Source organism: Dendrobates tinctorius, unplaced genomic scaffold (genome assembly GCF_039654945.1).
Source record: "Dendrobates tinctorius isolate UK_male_01 unplaced genomic scaffold, ASM3965494v1 ptg000254l, whole genome shotgun sequence".
NCBI lineage: Eukaryota > Metazoa > Chordata > Amphibia > Anura > Dendrobatidae > Dendrobates > Dendrobates tinctorius.
In genome coordinates this window covers 25,376,228-25,397,463 of record NW_027361921.1, presented here as the reverse complement: position 1 = coordinate 25,397,463, position 21,236 = coordinate 25,376,228, and the positions used below count along the sequence as shown (strand labels likewise).

The 21,236-nt window shown below is 44.4% G+C and overlaps 1 pseudogene; it reads left to right on the top strand.

Moving 5' to 3' along the window:
- LOC141067759 (carboxypeptidase O-like) overlaps positions 1-21,236 on the top strand; it is a 1,273,696-nt pseudogene that overhangs the window by 894,025 nt on the left and 358,435 nt on the right.

Below are 21,236 nucleotides of genomic sequence, written 5' to 3'. Positions count from 1 at the left end.
CCCGAATCATCCTTCATGACTACCGTATCAAGGAAATTGATTTGTTCAAGGTGATAGGTCATGGTGAAGCTCAGTCCAGGCCAGGCTGTTTGTAACATGGAGAAGAAGGATTGTAGTGTATCTAGTGATCCCCCCCAGATACAGAAGATATCGTCGATATATCTCTTCCACACTAACGCATGAGTGCGGAAGAGACAGTCACGATATATGATGTGATCCTCCAAATGGGCCACGTAGCAATTTGCATACGGAGGTGCGGTGTTCGAGCCCATCGCAGTCCCCCTCATCTGCAAATAATATGTGTCTTCAAAAAGAAAAAAATTCCTGGTTAAAATGATGGACAATAATTCACAGCATAGGTTGGTTTGTTCAGGATGGAATTTGGATAAGTTCCAGAAGTCTCCGCACTGACTGAATACCCTGTATGTGGGGAATGGATGTATATAGATCTTTTACATCAAAAGTGACAAGAATGGCATCTTTAGGGACATGGTCCAGAGTACGGATAACATCCAAAAAGGCCCCTGTATCAAGTAGAAAGGAGGGTGTCTGTTTGATGAGAGGTGTAAGAATTTTCTCTAGATATTTGGAGATGGGAGAGAAAATTGACTCCGTAGAGGCCACGATAGGTCTTCCTGGTGGGTTATCTAAGTTTTTATGTACTTTAGGCAGTATATAAAAAACCGGTGTAATGGGGAATCTTTTGGTTAGAAAATCACAAGTTTTGTTATCTAGGACTCCGCTCAAATTATATTTAGATAAGGTAGTTTGAATAATGTGTTTTATTTCGTTGGTGGGATCCCTCTCAAGTGGTAGATAAACCGAGGTGTCACTCAATTGGCGATGAACCTCACCCAAATACATTGTTTTGTCAAGGACAACAATGGCTCCCCCCTTATCTGCTGGTTTGATAATAATGTCTTTGTCGTCCTGTAAGGTTTTAAGAGCTTGTTGATCAAGTGCATTAAGGTTGGATGGGAAATGCATACGCCCTTTATGAATGTCATCCCGCAGATTTTGGAAAGTGTTATCAATAAAAGAGATGAATGTCTCTAGGGCATGTGAGCCTGTGGGAGGTCTGAAGTTGCTTTTATTCCTCAGTCCTAAGCTATCTGAGGATAGCAAGAGAGGGTGTGGTGGTATAGTACTATTGTTGGTGTCAATAGCATTGGAGAAGTGTAATTTCAGCCTTAGTAATCTATAGAACCTCTGAAGGTCCATGTCAAGATTAAAGGTATTGTACCTATAACTTGGGCAGAAGGAAAGGCCTTTTTGTAAAACCCGGTATTCTGCTATACCTAAACTTTTGGAAGAGATATTGATTACCAACGGGTCATTACCTGCGAGCGAGTGATACGACCGGAGTCCATGTTTCTGTGTGGGTCTCTTCCCCCTGCGGGTCCTCTTCTTTTCGTGGATCTGCGTCTCTGGCCTAAAAAACGACTGTATGAGGCCTGTTTGTCGTGATCCGATCCCGAAGACGAGATGTCCGTGGTGGATCTGTAATTGGAGTAGGCATTGAAGTTCCCGGAGTTGTAAGATTCTCGCCATTTGTAGACTCTATTCTGTTCGTAATCTTCTGTGTCACGGGCAAACTTATTCCTCTTTCTAGTCTCGGTGTCTCGTCGGTGTTGATCGATGACACCGTTGATCTTGGTCTTCAAATTATTGAAGTCTTCAGTGCTGATGGAAGATGAGAGCTGGGTTTCTATGTTAGAGATTTCCTCTTTGCACTTTGCAATTCCTAGATGTAGATGCTCTAACGTGAGGGTCATAAGGTCAAAGGAACATTTGTTAATTATTTGTTCAAATTTAGAACAGAAATCACTTGAATCGCTGAAGAGGGTGGGACGTAGGGGAACCCGTAAACCTCTAGGTATCCTCTCCTATCTACGGCTCACCTGAACGTAGAGGCGTTTAGAGTACCCTTTTTACCGTGTTTTAGGAGACCACGGAATGTCCGTGACACTCTGATTAAAGCAGATATTGGCTCCCCTGGCCCTCTAAAAAAGCAACAACGTTTTCTATCAAATCCTAAATTCGGCACTTTCCCCTGCCTGCAATGCACACAATGTAATAACGTACAGAAAGGTAATTTCTTCTACCATCCCCATACCGGTAAAAAATTTAATATCCGTGAATATTACACCTGCGACAGCTCGTTTGTAGTATACATTATCAAATGTCCGTGTGGTTTACTCTATGTAGGGGAAACCACACAACACATCAGAGACCGCATATCCAAGCATAAGTCTATGATTAGGTGCAAGAATATGCTTCTCCCCATCCCATATCATTTCATCACTGCGGGCCACACCATTGCTCAATTAAAATTTCAAGTCATTGAGCAGGTTCACACCTCACGCAGAGGAGGCAACCGCATTAACATATTAAAAAGGAGAGAGGCTTATTGGATTCACGAACTCAATACCCTGACGCCCAAGGGGTTAAATAAAGACTATGATTCACAGGCCTTCTTACAAGTATAATGTCTGACACCATCTGATACGTTTACCCCCTCCCCCCTTTTTTCCTCTACAATGTCACTACTGGGTTAATGCTATAAATAATGTACTCTTGAATGCCACTGTACATTGAATGTCATGGATACTAATCTAATTGTGTCTCATTTACAGAACCAACAACTGTGATTGTTTGAATCGTCACCCTCAAAGCACTGAATAGCCACTATCTTCACCACTGGCACCTATGATGTCGGCGCTGCAGTAGTTAACTCAGGATAGTTCACTAATGTCCACCGCTCTGCCCTGCAAGCCAGCCTGACAGGCAGTAGTACACTCCCAGAGCTCCCTGCTGACATGCCCCCTCCATGTCTCTCTCGGCGTCCAGAGCTTATGGTGACGTGTCTAATACACGCCCACTGACTTCCGGTGGCGCGCCCCCAACCAGGGCTCATAATTCACAGGGTTATATAACCCTGCCACTCTCACACTTTGCAGCACTTGGGATTCGCGGCGGATACTGCGTCCACACTCCACAAACCACCACGGTAAGAGTTTTATGCCTCTTATAGACAGATTTTGTGACTTCATGTCACGTCACTGTAGTATTACTCTAGTGCTATTCTTTGCCTTCAGCAGTGGGACGGCTTCATGTGCCTCCTCACAGGATTGGTATGTAACTTAGGTAACACAAACCATCTCATCACTTACTAAGTTATATTGGCTATTATAGCACCTTTATCCTCTCCCAGGTCTATCTCACAAAGCCCAGTCACTAAGAATCTCACAGTACAATATATCGGTATGTGTGTTCTTTTCTACGTTGATCTTGTTCTTCATGATTATTTATTACTCTCTGCCAATATCTATTATGTGCGATAATGTGACTGATGTCTCAGCATTTTTTCAAAAGTATTTACCTAGAAAACCCATATATTGTTGTATATACTTTCTTTTTTAATTGTATTATTTTCATCTTTATTTATATTTCACAGTACATTGATGAAGGTCCTAGACCGAAACGTCTGTGTATGTATGTACTGTTGTATAATTAAAAATCACCTTTCTGCATCAGAAACCTTTGGTGTGTGCCAAGTTTATATATATTTAGAACAATGGAAAGGACACCATTGTAGGCATTTACTACAGGCCGCCTGTGCAAGCTGAAGATGAACTCTTTATGCATCAAATGGCCAAGTTCTTCAAAAAATATGACATAGTTGTCATGGGAGATTTCAACTATCCAGACATTTGTTGGGAATCTCTCTCAGGCAAAACTAACAGGTCAAGGAAATTCTTATCCTCTCTTGCTGACAACTTTATCTTCCAAAAGGTAGGGGAGAAAACAAGGGGAACTGCTACCTTGGATCTAATCCTTATAAACAGGGAGGAAATGGTTGAGGAGGTAAAAGTGGCTGGGACCCTAGGAGGTAGCGACCATGCTATTTTAGAATTTTGGATAACTAGAGGAGGAAGACCTGTGAAGACTCAGACGTCAAGGTTAGATTTCAGAAAGGCAGATTTTAAGGGATTCAGAAAGAGAATTGGAGGGATCCAATGGCTGGATATCCTTAAAGACAAAAATGTCCAGGAAGGATGGGAAATCTAGATAAATGAAATTCTCAAAGCACAATTGTTAACAATTCGGAAAAGAGGGAAGAATAGGAAGCATTTAAGGAAGCCAGCATGGATGAACACAGAACTTAAGCACATGCTAAAAAGGAAGAAAAAAATGTTTATAAAGTGGAAAGAGGGAAGCATATCTAAAGAAGAATATAATGCTGTCTGCAGAACCTGCAGGGCACAAATCAGATTATCAAAGCTGACAATGAATTGAGGCTTGCAAGAGATGTTAAAAGCAATAATAAAGGATATTGGGGATATGTCAAAAGTAAAAGAAAAGTCAAAGATGCTATAGGATTTTTACAGGATGAAAATGATGAAATGGTAAGACAGGATGTTGAGAAGGCCGAACTTTTAAATTCCTATTTTGCATCTGTTTTTTCTCAGAAAGGAAATGTAACATCAACTGTTCTTCACTGTCCTATTAAGGGAATAGAAGAATCCAGGATATCTATAAACAGAAATATAGTGAGGAAACACTTAGCTAACCTAAATGAATTCAAGTCTCCAGGTCCAGATGAATTACACCCCAAAGTACTGAAGGAGATAGGAGAAGAAATTTTTGAACCCCTCTCCATAATCTTTGAAAATTCTTGGAGAACAGGAGAAGTCCCAGAAGACTGGAGAAGAGCAAATGTTGTTCCTATCTTCAAAAAGGGGAAGAAGGTGGACCCAGGCAACTATAGGCCGGTGAGTCTGACTTCTATACCAGGAAAGATCTTTGAGCAAATTATTAAACAACATGTATGTCAGTACCTGAATAAGACTGAAGTGATTAAACAGAGTCAGCATGGGTTTGTAACTAATAACTCATGTCAGACTAACTTAATTTCCTTTTATGACGGAATCACTGATTGGGTGGATCAAGGAAATGCTGTAGATATAGTATATCTTGACTTCAGCAAAGCATTTGACAAAGTATCTCATACAATCCTTATTGAAAAAATGACTAAGTATGGAATGGACAAGGCAACTGTTAGGTGGATTTATAACTGGCTTAGTGATCGGACCCAAAGAGTGGTCGTAAATGGCTGCACATCCAGCTGGAAGAATGTCTCAAGTGGGGTACCACAGGGCTCTGTCCTGGGCCCTGTATTGTTCAACATCTTTATCACATGCATACGTACACACATAAAACATGTGTAAAAATAAAAATAAAAAATAAGAAGTCTCTTCTTCCTTCTTTCCTTTTTTCTCCTCTGTTGATATAGGTAGGTTATTCACAAAAACCCCACTCTCCTCCAGACAAAACAGATGACAGATTCCTCCAATTGTGAAAAAAAATGATGGTAAATGAGTCCTAAAAAAACTAAAACAATACAGAATTAAAAACTAACAAAAGACAAGACATACTAATATCAATTAAAGAAAAGGGGCAAAACTCAAAATCTCATTTAACCCGTCTGGTTGAACAGAGCCCATCCTAAATATCCATTTGGCCTCTAATTGGGCCAAATTCTTTCTCCAATTTCCTCCTCTTTGGTTAATGAACACTTTGTCAATGCCTATCACCTTCAGAAGTTTAGCATTGCAATTATGGACAAGCTTAAAATGTGTTGGTATGGGTTTTAAATCCAAGTCATCAGAGGTATCTTTGGCATTATTAATTTCCCTCACATGTTCTCTGATTCTGACCTTCAAAGGTCTTGATGTGAGGCCGACATAAATTTTGTACTATGTGGCAGTGTTTCTCTTTCTTTCCCTCTTAAGGAGAGTATTTTTTCTTTGCATTTTTTTATTACAGCGGTAACGCTAATATGTTCCTTCCCCCTTCTTTCCCACACTCCTCCTGGCGGTGTGCGCTGGTCATCAGGGCCGGCTAGTGTGTCACCATGGCAATACGTCCCAAGCCTGGCCTACTCCTCCCCCTGCTCTGATGCGTTGGGCAGGGGAATTGTGGGTTGGTCACGTGAGACGCTGAGTCATCTGACGTCACTCCCCGGCAATGTGAAATGAGCACCATCACAAATCGCCTGCTTAACATCAGACAGGACTATAAATTGACCACTCATCAATACCCGACATCTACACATACCCCCATTGAAGAAGCTTACGCGAAACGCACGTCGGGGAGCCTCTGCCACCAGCAGGTCAGGTATCCTTGAATCAGCTGCCATGTTTACTTAGATTCATGCCATCCTTTTGTGACCATTTGGTCTTAATCTGCACATCTAGCATTCATTGCTTTATGCACCTGTGTGTCCGTGAGTTTCATTAACCAGGGCTTTAAATTTATGCTTGCCACATGGTAATACATTTGACTACTTTAATCTCCTGTATGGAGATACAATTAACTTTCTAAAATATCTATGCACTTTGCAGTTTAAAAGTCGTTACAGATTCAGTAGTTATTTTATTATTTTTCTAAGCCCTGTGAACTTTGGATAAGTACATCCTGGCTTTCTGGCAAAAAATGTTTTGTACTATGGCAACTTTTTCTTAGTAGCTTATTATGCTGCATATAATTGTTATCTATACGCTCCTCTGGGATGATTTATCAACCATCTATTAATTTTTTTGTTGTGCACAATTACCCAAGATAATGTATGAGTTATTGTAATTTTTTACTGAACAAGGATATATATTTGGTGCACATACAGTAACTATTGTAACTCCATCCCATAGTTGAGTTTCTAGTTACTTCACTGCTGGTAGCAATTTTTTGCATCCAAAAATCTCAGTTTTTGACTATTATTATGAGTACTATTTTTTTTTCAAATAAAATGTGTGTCACTGGACTTATATACAGCACTATTTAGCCAAAAAAATAAAAAAATACAGGTCACACATTTGTCATAGTGGTATTTCCGTGCCAGCTCATATCTGTGGGTGCTCAAAGTTTGGCCAGTTTACGCCGGTTTTCCATTTTTGTCCTGTGTGTCACTGTAGTTATATACAGCACTATGAAGCATTTTTTAAAAAAAAAGCCCACATATTTTACAGTGTGGTATATCTGTGACACGCCTCATACATCCGTGTCATTAAAATTTTTGGATTTTAGGCCTGTATTCCAGTGTTTTCCTGTCTGTTACTCAAGTTATATACAGCACTCTGTTGCATTTTTTAAAAAAACTGGCCACATTTTACAGTGGGGTATATCTCTGACATGCCTCATACATCCGTGTGCCAAAAATTGTAGCATTTTTGGCATAAATTCAATTTTTTTTGCAGTCTGTCACTCTTGTTGTATCCAGCATTCTTTTGAATAAAAAGAAAAAATTTACAGTGGGGTACGTCGGTAAAAAGAATTCTGTTTCAAGTTGTTATGGCTGCTTCATGACTGTGTTAAATGCTCCAACTACTACCACAATCAAATCACCAAAATTAGACCAAAAATTTAAAGGACACACCTCAAACTATATCAGACTCAAAAAAACGGAAGTGTGAAACCAAAATATTAAATATAAATAAAACAAGTCTTTATTAGCTACATGATAAAAAACATAATAAAATTTCATTTGTGAAAAGGACTGAAAATGAACAAAATGAACTCCAAGAGGTCTACAAGGAAAAGATTATATATATGCAAGCACAATTGCTTGGGTAAGAAATATACAATAGCCACATCACATTAAAAATTACAGGTCATAGTAGAAGTGCAACAATGTGAATTTACTCCAAATGGGTATTACGTAGATCAAATGTGAGATAAAAATAACAGCCAAGTGGCTGCAAGCCTAACAAAAAATCTCCCCAATGAATAATACATAACAAAATATAAAGTGCGATATTGCACAAGTAAATACACAATAACAAACAGCAGAATATAAAGTGCAATAGTGCAAAAATAAACAAGCAGGCTATGGTTGTTATATAGATGCAAGTGCCCAATATGCTACTAAGTAGCTATATAGCCATAGTGCTGCACATAAACTTAAGCTGACCGTCATTGAAGAGGCATATTTACCATGTAGACCAACAGGGAGAATGCCCCGACGCACGTTTCGCTCGTAGCTTCTTCCAAGGGGGACTTGTTTTATTTATATTTTGGTTTCACACATCATCATCAGCCTAGAGGCAGTCACTGCGCAGATAGAAAGTCTGAGAAGCAGAGGGTAAACGCTTAGGCGGTGTTGTACTCTGTCTCTGTATTACGAAGGCTTACTCTTCTTGATGAAATCATGCCTGGAAGAGCCAGAGCAAGAGCACGTGGAAGATCACGGGGACAGGACTCTCAACTACTGAATCCTTGTGTTTCTGGGCAGGATTCTGACAAGCCCTCACCTACTAATACTGAACTGGTTGGATGATGACGTCAAAAAGGAGCCCATGCATTTTCTATAACTGAAGCTAGAGATTTTGACATTTCAGCTGCATTTCAAGAAATGTCAATTGGAGAGCGTGGTGGTCGGAGATGTGACTTCTACACACCACACGAGCTTCTGCCTCTCCACCAACCGAGGTGCCGCACCCCCCACCTTCTGTCTATTACCCATTCTCCTGCAGAATGAAAGTCCACAATGACAAGGTCCTCTCCCCTCTGTACCAGTCTGTCATTATAATTTTTTACTCTGTAAACGATATCTATTACTTTGTATGTAACCCCTTGTCATGTACAGCACAATGGAATTCTATAAATAAATAAATAATAGAGTTGAGCGAAACGGGTCGGTCAAATTAAAAAATAGCCGACTTTCAATAAAGTCGGGTTTCGACGATCGAAACCCGACTATAGCGTGAGGTCGACCATGAGGTCGCCGAGCCGAGCGCCAAAGTCGCGTTTCAAAAAATGCCTCCAGCACCTTTTCTCAGCCAATGATGGAGGACGCACACTGTGGGCAATGCGATGACATGCGCAGCAGCCACCACCATCTTAGAGTAGGGCATTGAAGTGATTGGCTTTGTGTGGCATCACAGTGGGTATAAAAGGCCGTGACCGCCGACCGCCATCTTACTTCTGCCTATCTTAGAATAGGGAGAGGTGCTGATGATGATGATTCTGAATAGGGAGAGCGTTAGGCAAGGAAGAAGAAAAAAAATTGCTTCTGCTGATAGCGCTTTTCACTGTACAGTTAGTGTGCAGTGAAAGGGGAGGATTTTTGTTGTGTGCAGCAGCGCTGGTGGTGATTAGGCTGCCTTTTAAAGCTACCTGATAGCTGCATTGGTGTGTGCACACTGCTGCTCCAACTGCTTTTTTCAAAGCACTTCAACTTTTATTATTTTGTTCTGGTGAGTTACTGAGCATTCATTTTTTCACACACCGCATAGCGGTGTACGCTCCTCACACACTACCGTGTACCGGCTGGTATCACGGACAAAAAGAAGCGATCTGGGTGTGACTCTGGAAAAACAAGCCAAGGAGATTTTCCATTTTTCCAGACCTACATCTTATAGAGCTGTCTGCTTTTTAAACAGTTTCCTATATCTGCTGTTTGATGACGGTCAAAACTAGACAGAAACAGCGTGTGTCAGTCCATATAAAAATAGACAGAGATTGACAATTTTCCATACACACACCGTATAGAGCTGTCCAATTCTAAAACAGTATGGTATATCTGCTGTTCACAATACAGACACATCTATTCAGAGTCAGCATGTGTGTGTGACACTCCGTAAATACATATACGGAGATTGTTAGTTACACAAAAAACGTATACAGCTCTACACTTCTGATACAGTTCCATATATCTGCTTGTTGGATTACGGTCAAATACATACTGTGAAAGTGTCTGTGACTAACAAAATATATACGTAGATTTAATTTTTTTTAATACACCTTACACAGGTGGACGCTCCTCATACAGTACCATCTCTCTGTTGGTATTTTTGGTACATTTTCCCAAACATGAGGAAGTATGGTGGAAAAGGCCATGGACATGGGCAGGGGGCCGCAGCTGGTACTGATGGAGGTGGTGCATCGGCTGGTTCTGGCAAAAGCACAATAGCAGCTAAGGCAGGAGGTGTTGAGCCTGTGTCATCATCTGGCCCAAGAAGGCCTGTAAGGTTCCCTTTTCTTGGAGTAGGAAAACCGCTTTTAATGCCGGAGCATCAGGAACAGGTTTTGGCGTACATTGCCGAAACAGACACCAGCTCTATTGCCTCCTGTTCTGAAAGTTAGAAACCTGCAAGCACGGAGTCGTCAGTGCAGGGTTCTGGTCAGGAAAAACACCTTTCCTTGTGTCCTTCACCCCCACCAAAAGTTAAGGATGCGGCAGCCCACACTTCAGATTACTCTATGGAGCTCTTTTCACATACCATGCCTGGGTTATCCAGTCAAATCATGAATTCCCCAGTCCAAGATGACTCTTACATGGAGTGCACTGATGCACAGCCACTGCTAGATGATTCTGCTGGTACATTGAACCAGAGCACTACATTGCCCTTGCAGTCTATTGAGCCAGAATCTCACCCTGATGAAACTCAGGTGCCCCTTCCCGCATACTATACCACCTTACACGGTGACACAGAGGAAGGTAAAGAGGAAGGTGCAGATGACTTTGAAGAGGAGGTGATGGATGACCCAGTTCTTGACCCGTTTTGGCATCCATTGGGGGAGGAGGGTGGTGCTGACAATAGTTCAGATAAGGAGAAGGATCCGCAGCAGGCATTGACATCGCAGCAGCGGTTATCTGGCAGGCCCGTAGCTGTCCAAAAACGTGGACCAAAAACTAAAAGAGTTGCAGGGCAGCTTGGCCAGACGGTCAACTTAGCACAGCGTGCAAGGCCAGAAAATGTATACTATAGTAGGAAGCGTGCAGTGTGGCACTTCTTTGTCAAAAATCCTACTGATGAGACAAAGGTTACCTGTAAGAAGTGTGGAAGGACCTTTAGCCGAGGTAAACAACTCAGAAATTTGAATACCAGTTGCATGCTTAGACATTTAATCAACATGCACTTGCAAGCATGGACGGACTACAAAACCTCAGGTAGCACATGTGCACCTGCTCCGACTTAAGGTAGCCAGCATTGCTCCATCGCTTCCCCCACTGTAAGACCACCGCCTCCGTTAAGCACACCACCAGCACTAAATTTGGAGGTGTCGTCACAAGGCCAAAGCAGTCAGGGAATCACAATGGTTTTGCAACACAACACTGAATCTAGGCCATCACCACCAATACCATCACCAACCCCCTCTCACTCCGTCCGGTCCACCGCTACTTCCCCCATATGCAGCTCTCCAGTCGAGCTTACCCTACCAGACACTCTGAGTAGGACAAGAAAGTACTCATCCTCTCGTCCGCGTACACTGTGTTTGAACGCCTACACTGCCAAACTAATCTCATTAGAAATGATGCCCTACCATTTGGTTGAAAGTGAAGCTTTCCGCGAGCTCATGGCCTACGCTGATCCACGCTATGACCTACCCAGTCGGCTCTTCTTTTCTCGAAAAGCCATCCCTGCCCTCCACCAGCATGTGAAAGACCGCATTGTCCATGCACTAAAACAGTCAGTGAGTGGAAAGGTGCACCTCACAACAGATGCATGGACCAGTAGGCATGGCCAGGACCATTATGTGTCCATCACTACGCACTAGGTTAATGTGGTGGATGCAGGTTCCACAGGGGACAGCGGGGGTGGAACAGTGCTGCCTAGCCCACGGTATAGGAAACAGTTGGTTGTAGGCTTTCGACCATCATCCTCCTCCTCCATCAGCGAAAGCTCGTCCACAGACCGCAGTCTCACGAGCACTCCATCCGCAGCTGGCAGTGTTGCACACGAGGTGTCCCACTATCGAACAGCTAGTGGTAAGCGTCAGCAGGCTGTGTTAGAGATGATGTCTTTGGGTGACAACAGACACACCACGGAGGTACTGGCCGACTACTGGCAGTGACAAACTGAGTCATGGCTGGGCAGTCCACATCTTGAGGCAGGCAAGGTAGTCAGTGATAACGGCCGTAATATTGTGGCAGCCATAGCCCATGCAAAACTCACACACATACCTTGCCTGGCTCACACTTTGAACCTGGTGGTGCAGTGCTTCCTTAATAATTATCCGGAGTTAACATCCCTGCTACATAAGGTGCGAAGACTGTGCTCACACATCCGTCGCTCAAACGTCCACTCCACTCGTATGCAGAAATTGCAGCGATTGCTCCACCATCCCAAGCACCGCCTAATCATAGACATTGCAACAAGGTGGAACTCCACCCTGCACATGGTTGAGAGGCTGTGCGAGCAGAGGCAGGCTGTAATGCATTTGTGGGAGGATACACAGGCAGGCAGTTTGAGGGCAGACATGGAATTGTCGGGTGTGCAGTGGTCAAAGCTGAAAGACCTCTGTAAAGTCCTTCAGTATTTTGAAGCCTTGATGACAGTCAGCCATTGTCTGGTCAGGGAACTGTCCTGGATGAGGTGGAGGAAGAAGAGGAAGATGAGAATGAGGGGGATGATTATTTGGGGCAGGAGGATGCTTCTCAGGGGGAAAGAGAAAATGTTGGTGTTCCCAGGTCAGGTACAGTGTTTGTGCTTGACTGGAGGGATGTGGATTTGCCAGAAAGTGCTCCTCCACCCAGCAGTGGCAGTGCAGCATTGACACCTGGAACATTGGCCCACATGTATACAGAATAGGAGGAATAGGCCTAAGCAACAGCACATGTGAAAAAGACTTGGGTATACTAATAGATCACAGACTGAATATGAGTCAACAGTGTGATGCAGCAGCAAAAAAGGCAAATGCAATTCTAGGATGTATTAACAGAAGCATACAGTCTAGATCCCATGAAGTCATTATTTCCTTCTACTCCTCTTTGGTCAGACCTCATCTGGAATATTGTGTCCAGTTTTGGGCACCACATTTTAAAAAATACATCAACAAACTGGAGCAAGTTCAGAAAAGAGCGACCAGAATGGTGACCGGTCTGCAAACCCTGTCTTATGAGGAAAGGTTGCAGGATTTGGGAATGTTTAGTTTGCAAAAGAGAAGACTGAGAGGAGACTTAATAGCTGTCTACAAATATCTAAAGGGCTGTTACATTGTAGAAGGATCAACTTTATTCTCATTTGCACAAGGAAAGACTAGAAGCAATTGGATGAAACTGAAGGGGAGAAGACACAGATTAGATATTAGAAAAAACTTTTTGACAGTTAGAGTGATCAATGAGTGGAACAAGCTGCCACGAGAAATAAATTAAGGCGTGTCTGCACAGACTAGTTAAATAAGAAGTGGAAATAAGCAGGGGAAGGGATCTGAAAATATAGAGGATTTTGGGAAGGAATATTGATTTGGCTACTAGACATTTTCCCCACCAGGACAATTCTTTGTCCGCATAAAAATTAAGGCCTTTAGAAATGGAGGCGATTAGGGAATCTAGATTAGTGGAAATCAGAGATCCAAGGTTTCTAGAAAACCGCAGACCTAAATAAACAATTTCCCTCTCCGCCCAACCCCCAAGAAGAGACAGCCTTTATACTCCTGATTTGAGCATTGGTGAGGTTAAATTGGAAAATTTTAGATTTGGACTCATTAATCTTAAAATAGGAAAAGGAGGAAAATTTTTGAAGAAGGGATTGTAAATGTGGAAAGGTTGCAGGATTTGGGATTGTTTAGTTTGCAAAAGAGAAGACTGAGAGGAGACTTAATAGCTGTCTACAAATATCTAAAGGGCTGTCACATTGTAGAAGGATCAACTTTATTCTCATTTGCACAAGGAATGACTAGAAGCAATGGGATGAAACTGAATGGGAGGAGACACAGATTAGATATTAGAAAAAACTTTTTGACAGAGTGATCAATGAGTGGAACAAGCTGCCACGAGAAGTGGTAAGTTCTCCTTCAATGGATGTCTTCAAACAGAGGCTGGACAGACATCTGACTGGGATGATTTAGCGAATCCTGCTTTGAGCAGGGGGTTGGACCAGATGGCCCAGGAGGTCCCTTCCAACTCTACGATTCTATTAAATTCTATTCTATGTGCGATTATACCTTGCGAATCCTAAAAAGGGACCCACGCATTGCCAAAATGATGAGGGTTGACGACTACTGGCTGGCCAGCATCCTCGATCCATGCTACAAAGGCAAATTACAAAACATCATGCCACAGGAGAACCTAGAGATAATATTGGCTAACAAACAAGCAACTCTGGTAAACCGTTTGTTTGAGGCTTTCCCAGCACACAGCAGCAGTGCTGGTTCTCCCACGAGCTGTAGTGGGCACAATGGAAGAGGTGTTCGTGGTGCACACAGCCAAAGTTGCGTTGGAGACAGGGGTTTAATGACCACGTTGTAGAATGATTTCTCAAGTACCGCTCACACGACTGCTAATACTGCATCGATTAAAAGTGACAGGAGACAGCAGTTGTCAACTATGGTTACAACCTACTTCTCCAATATTGATCTTCTCCCTCACAGGTCATTCCCCTTTGACTATTGGGCCTCTAAACTGGACACCTGGCCTGAATTGGCACAATATGCCTTACAGGAGCTCGCTTGCCCTGCTGCTAGCGTGTTATCTGAAAGAGTCTTCAGTGCTGCTGGATCAATCCTGACAGAAAAAAGGACATGTCCGTCAACCCAAAATGTTGATGATCTAACCTTCATTAAAATGAACCATGCATGGGTTTCAAAGGATTTTGCTCCACCTTCCCCTAATCACACATAGGTTGCCAGAAAACTACCTCGCTTTTGTCCTCCTCTTCCTTGGACTTGCTCAATTCCGTCCTTTGCAGCAGCTGAATGTCCAGCCAACAAATCAACATATGCCATTTTTTAAACCTCCCTAAGTGGGCTGCCCACCCACCCCCAATGGCTGGGGTCAACACCTGGCGCACCCGGGCAAGTGCCATTGCTTTGAACAGGTGGATGGGCCCACTGATGGCCGATGACACTGGCACAGGGCCCCTCATAGTACAATACAGTGTCTCTGATGGTGGGGGGCCCACTCGCCATCAGACACACCAGCGTACTATGAGGGGCACTGTGCCAGTACCGTCGACCACGACTGTGCCCCCCCAGCTTGGTCATGGCCACAGCACTGGCAAGTTGCAATACTTACCTCTTCCTGCTCCAACGCTGTGTAGTCTGGGCAGTTAAATCCTTCACAGGAACGGCCACTAGAAATTTGGTGTATTGATCGATGATGGTTAAGATGTAGCTATGGCCTGTCCTGCTGGCCTCTACCTTCAGATGATCAATGGCTACCATTTGTAATGGACGTCAACTTACAAGCGGATGCAGTGCTGCTTTATGATCACCTTTCACAGTTGTGATAGTCACAGACGTGTGACATTCCTGCCACCATTTTTCAGTGTCTCCTCTCATGCCAATCCAATAGAATCGCCTACGGCCTGTGGCTTCTGTCTTTTGCACTCCAAAATGACCATACTAGAGATGAGCGAAACGGGTCGGTCATATTCAAAAGTCGCTGACTTTCGCTGAAGTCGGGTTTCATGAAACGAAACCCGACCATAGCGAGAGGTTGGCCACGAGGTCGGCGACCAGAGCGCCAAAGTCGTGTTTCAAAAGATGCTTCCAGCGCCCTTTTTCAGCCAATGATGGAGGACGCACACTGTGGGCAACGCGATGACATAGGCATCGGTCACCACCATCTTTGAGAAGGGCAAGCAAGCGATTGGCTGGCTTTCTGTGGTGTCACAGGGGCTATAAAAGGGCGTGAACGCCGACCTCCATCTTACTTATGCCGATCTTAGCATAGGGAGAGCTGCTGCTGCTGATGATTCTGTAGAGAGAGCGTTAGGCAGGGAAGAAGACCCAAAAAACTGCTTCTGCTGTTAGCGATTTCCACTTACAACACAACACTTTGTGTGCAGTGACAGGAGTGGCTCTATTTTTGTGCATCAGCTCTGTTGGTTATTAGGCTGCCTTATAAAGCTCCCTGATAGCTGCATTGCTGTTTGCACACTGCTGTGCAAACTGCATTTTTAAAAGCAAAAATACATTTCTTCCTCTTTTCTGCACAGTTACCAAGCGTTCATTTTTCCACCCTTTTGTGTGTGCACTGTGCAGCAGTCCTGCTTATTAGGCTGCCTGCGTCCATACTTGGACTGAGAGCATCATTGTCAGCATCCTCAAATCTCTAGTGAGATCCAAATTCTCACCAATTCTATAGACACCTTCCACCTTGTCTTCACCATCCAATTTCAGCCTGTTACATTGAGGTGTAATCTCTACTGGGCCAGAGACAATAGTTCTGCGTCCTCAAATCTATAGCGAGATTCAAATTCTCACCAATCCTATAGACACCCTCCACCTTGTCATACTCCATCCAATTTCAATCTGTTATGTTGAGGTGTAATCTCTACTGGGCCAGAGACAATAGTTCAGCGTCCTCAAATCTCTAGTGAGATTCAAATTCTCACCAATAGTAGATACACCTTCTACCTTCTTTAACAGTACCTTATAGCTGGTGGTATTTTGGGTACATTTTCACAAAAATGGGCAAGTGTGGTGGAAGACGCCATAGAAGTGGGCGGGGATTGCCAGCTGGTCCCGATGGTGGTGGTGTGGCATCTGTTGGTAGTGGCAAAAGTACAATAGCACCTAAGGCAGGAGGTGTTGAGCCTGCGTCATCGTCTGGCTCCACAAGGCCTTGAAGGCTCTCTTTTCTGGGAGTAGGTAAGCCACTTTTAAAGCTGGAGCTTCAGGAACAAGTTTTGGCTTACATTGCTGACACAGCCATCAGCTCTCTCGCCTCCTCTTCTGAAGTTTCAAAAAATAAAAGCACTGAGTCGTCATTGGAGGCTCCTGGTCAGGAACAACACCTTTCCTTGTGTCCTTCACCCCTACCAAAAGTGAAGGATGTGGCAGGCCACACTACCGATTACTTCATGGAGCTCTTTTCACATACCATGCCTGGGTTAGCAAGTCAAATCGTGAATTCCCCAGTCCAAGATGAATCTGACATGGAGTGCACTGATGCACAGCCACTGCTAGATTTTTCTGCTGGTACATTCACTCAGAGCACTACATTGTCCTCGCAGTGTACTGAGGCAGAATCAGACCCTGATGAAACTCAGGTGCCCCTTCCCACATACTATACCACCTTACACGGTGACACAGAGGAAGGTGCACTTGAAATTGAAGCAGAGGTTATGGATGACCTAGTTGTTGACCCAGATTGTCATCCATTGGGGGAAGAGCTGCCAATAGCTCAGAAGAGGAGGTGGAGGATCCGCAGCAGGCACCAACATCACAACAGCTGTTATCTTGCAGGACCGTAGCAGTCCAAAAACGTGTTACAAAAACCAAAAGGGTTGCAGGACAGCTTGGCCAGACGGTCAAACTAGCACAGCGAGCAAGGTCTCAAAATGTCTTCCATAGTAGGAGGAGTGCAGTGTGGCACTTTTTTGAACAAAATCCTAATGATCAGGCAAAAGTTATGTGTAAGAAGTGTGCAAAAACCTTTAGCCGAGGGAAAAATCGGAGAAATTTGAATACCAGTTGCATGCTAGACATTTAACCACCATGCACTTGCAAGCGTGGACTGAATACCAAACCTCACGTACCACATGGGCACCTGCTCCGAATGAAGGTAGTCAGCAACGCTACATCGCTTCCCCCACTGTAAGCCCACCGGTTAGCACACCACCAGCAGCAAATATTGAGGTGTCGTCGCAAGGGCAAAGCAGTCATGGAATCACAATGTTATTGCTACGAAAGACTGAATCTAGGTCATCAGCAACACCACCAACACCATCACCATCACCAACCCTCTCTCAGTCTGCCATGTCCACCGCTAGTACCACCATATGCAGCTCTCAAGTCCAGCTCACCCTACCAGAGACTCTGAGTAGGACAAGAAAGTATTCATCGTTTCATCCGCATACACTGGCTTTGAACGCCCACATTGCCAAACTAATCTCATTAGAGATGATGCCCTACCGGTTGGTTGAAAGCAAAGCTTTCCGCGAGCTCATGACCTATGCAGTACCACGCTATGACCTACCCAGTCGGCACTTCTTTTCACGAAAAGCCATCCCAGCCCTCCACGTCCATGCACTCAAGCAATCAGTGAGTGGAAAGGTGCACCTCACAACAGATGCATGGTCCAGTAGGCATGGCCAGGGCCGTTACGTGTCCATCACTGCGCACAGGGTTAATGTGGTGGATGCAGGGTCCACAGGGGACAGCGGTGGTGGGACAGTGCTGCCTAGCCCAGGGTATAGGAAACAGTTGGCTGTAGGCATTCGACCCTCCTCCTCCTCCACCAGAAGCGAAAGCTCGTCCACAGAGCGCAGTCGCACGAGCACTCCATCCACAGCTGCCAGTGTTGCACACGAGGTGTCACACTATCGATCAGCTAGTGGTAAGCGTCGGCAGGCTGTGTTGAAGATGATGTGTATGAGAGACAACAGACACACCGCGGAGGTACTGGCTGACTACTTGCATCGACAAACTGAGTCATGGCTGGGCAGTCTACATCTTGAGGCAGGCAAGGTAGTTAGTGATAATGGCAGGAATTTTGTGGCAGCCATAGCCCTTTCAAAACTCAGACACATACCTTGCCTGGCTTACACCTTGAACCTGGTGGTGCAGTGCTTCCTCAATAATTATCCGCAGTTAACAGCCCTGCTCCATAAGGTGCGAAGACTGTGCTCGCACATCCGCTGGTCGCCTGTACACTCCAGTCATATGCAGAAGTTGCTCCACCTTCCCAAGCACCGCCTAATTATCGACATTGCAACAAGGTGGAACTCCACCCTGCTCATGGTTCAGAGGCTGTGCGAACAGAGGCAGGCTGTAATTCATTTGTATGAGGATACACGGGTAGGCAGTTTGCAGGCAGACATGGAGTTGTCTGGTGTGCAGTGGTCGAAGCTGAAAGACCTCTGTAAAGTCCTTCAGTGTTTTTAGGAATGCACACGGCTGATAAGCGCTGACGACACCATCATAAGCATGAGCGTCCCACTTATGCATCTGCTCATGCAAAGTTTGACACACATTAAGGAGCAGGAGTCTGCAGCCGAAGAGGAAGAGGAGGAGGGAAGCCTTGATGACAGTGAGCCATTGTCTGCTCAGGGAAGTCTCGTTGACGAGGTGGAGGAAGAAGAGGAAGAGGAGGAGGAGGATGATGGGGATGATTATTTTGGGGAGGAGGATGCTTCTCAGGGGCAAGAAAAAATGTTGGCGTGGCAAGGTCAGGAACAGGGTTTGTGCATGACTGGAGGGATGTGGATTTGCCAGAAAGTGCTCCTCCACCCAGCACTCGCAGTGCATCATTGACACCTGGAACATTGGCCCACATGTCTGATTATGCCTTGCAGATCCTAAAAAGGGACCCCCGCATTGCCAAAATGATGAAAGATGACGACTACTGGTTGGCCAGCATCCTGGATCCACGCTATAAAGGCAAATTCCAAAACATCATGCCACAGGAGAACTTAGAGCTAATATTGGCTAACAAACAAGCAACTCTGGTAAACCGTTTGTTTGAGGCTTTCCCAGCACACAGCGGCGGTGATGTTTTTCCAACAAGCCATAGGGGGCAACATGAAAGAGGTGTTCGTGGTGCTCACAGCCGAATTCATGACCATGTTGTGGACTGATTTTTCAATTACAGCTCACACGACTGGTAATACTGCATCGATCGAAAGTGATAGGAGACAGCAGTTGTCATCTATGGTAACAAACTACTTCTCCTCCCATATCGATGTTCTCCCTCTCCGGTTATTCCCCTTTGACTATTGGGCCAGTAAACTTGACACCTGGCCTGAATTGGCACAATATGCCTTACAGGAGCTCGCTTGCCCTGCTGCTAGTGTGTTATCTGAATGAGTCTTCAGTGCTGCTGGATCAATCCTGACAGAAAAAAGGACCTGTCTGTCGACACAAAATGTTGATGATCTAACCTTCATTAAAATGAACCATGCATGGGTTTCAAAGGATTTTGTCCCACCCTCCCTGCTGACACGTAGGTTGCCAGGAAAATGACTTGCTTTTGTCCTCCTCTTCCACGGACTTCTCCAATTACTCCATTTGCAGCTGCTGAATGTCCAACATCAACATATGCCAATTTTTCCACCTCCCTAACTGTGCTGCCTCCCCCCACGGTGCTGGGGTCACCACCTGGCGCACGCACCCGTGCAAGTGCCGTTGCCCTGGACAGGTTGGTGGGCACACTGTTTGGCAACAGCACTGGCACAAGGTCTCTCATAGTACAATCAAGTGTCTCTGACGGTGAGGGTGCACACCTGCCGTCAGACACACCGGCGTACTATGTGGGGCCCTGTGCCAGTGCCGTCGCCAATGAGTGGGTCCCCCCTGCTTGCTCAGGATCACAGCACTTGCAAAGTTGAAATACTTACCTCTCCCTGCTCCACCGCCGTGACGTCTTCCACGCTTCTTGACAGTGACATTCTGGTCAGAGAGCGCGATGACATCACATCTGTACGCCCTCTGCCTAAACAGTCCAAGTGGAGTGAGATGGAAGATGGGGACGAGGAGGAGTCCAGACTAGTACAGGGATTCCCTAGCGAGGAGACTTATTTAATTGTTTTCAATGTTGTGACAGCTATTTTTGAGGAGCACTATACTCTGGAGAATGATATATGAGGCCCACCATACACTGGAGCATTCCAAAGGTGGACATCAGACACTGGAGCAGCATTTACAGGGCCCATTATGCACTGGAGCTTTAGAAATGTGACCCATTATATATGGAGCATTATTTGGGCCCATAACACAGTGGAGCTTCATCCATGGGCACCAACATATACTGTAGCATTATGTGGAGCTCATCATATACTGTTTCAAACATTATATGGGACCAATGATTCTGTATGGAGAAATATATGGGCCTCATTACTCTGTATAGCGCACTATGTGGTGGCCATAATACTGTATGGAGTAATATACTGTCCTTTTTTGAGCTATTGTACATTTTAAAATAGATCAGTCATGTCATGTAAGCAGTGAAGTATTTGTCATTGTACTATACCTATATTTCTGTGCCGTATTGGAGCATCATGAGTTGTGGTATGTGTTAAAGGGGTGCACTAGATTTACAAAGAAAGAATTTTTGGATTTAAACGTGCGCTGCTAGACAAACGACTCCTTGCAGATTGTATACTTATATACTTTTAATTCCCAACGCGTTTCAAAGTTAACACTTCTTCCTCAGGGGATGATATGTACAGACAGCCAAAGTAGTTCCCGGTTTTATACAGACAAAGTTCAAAAATTGGCGCCAAAGGTCACATGTTACAGGGAGAAAATGTCAAAGGTCATCAGTATTAAAAAATGTACAAAAGAGTTGT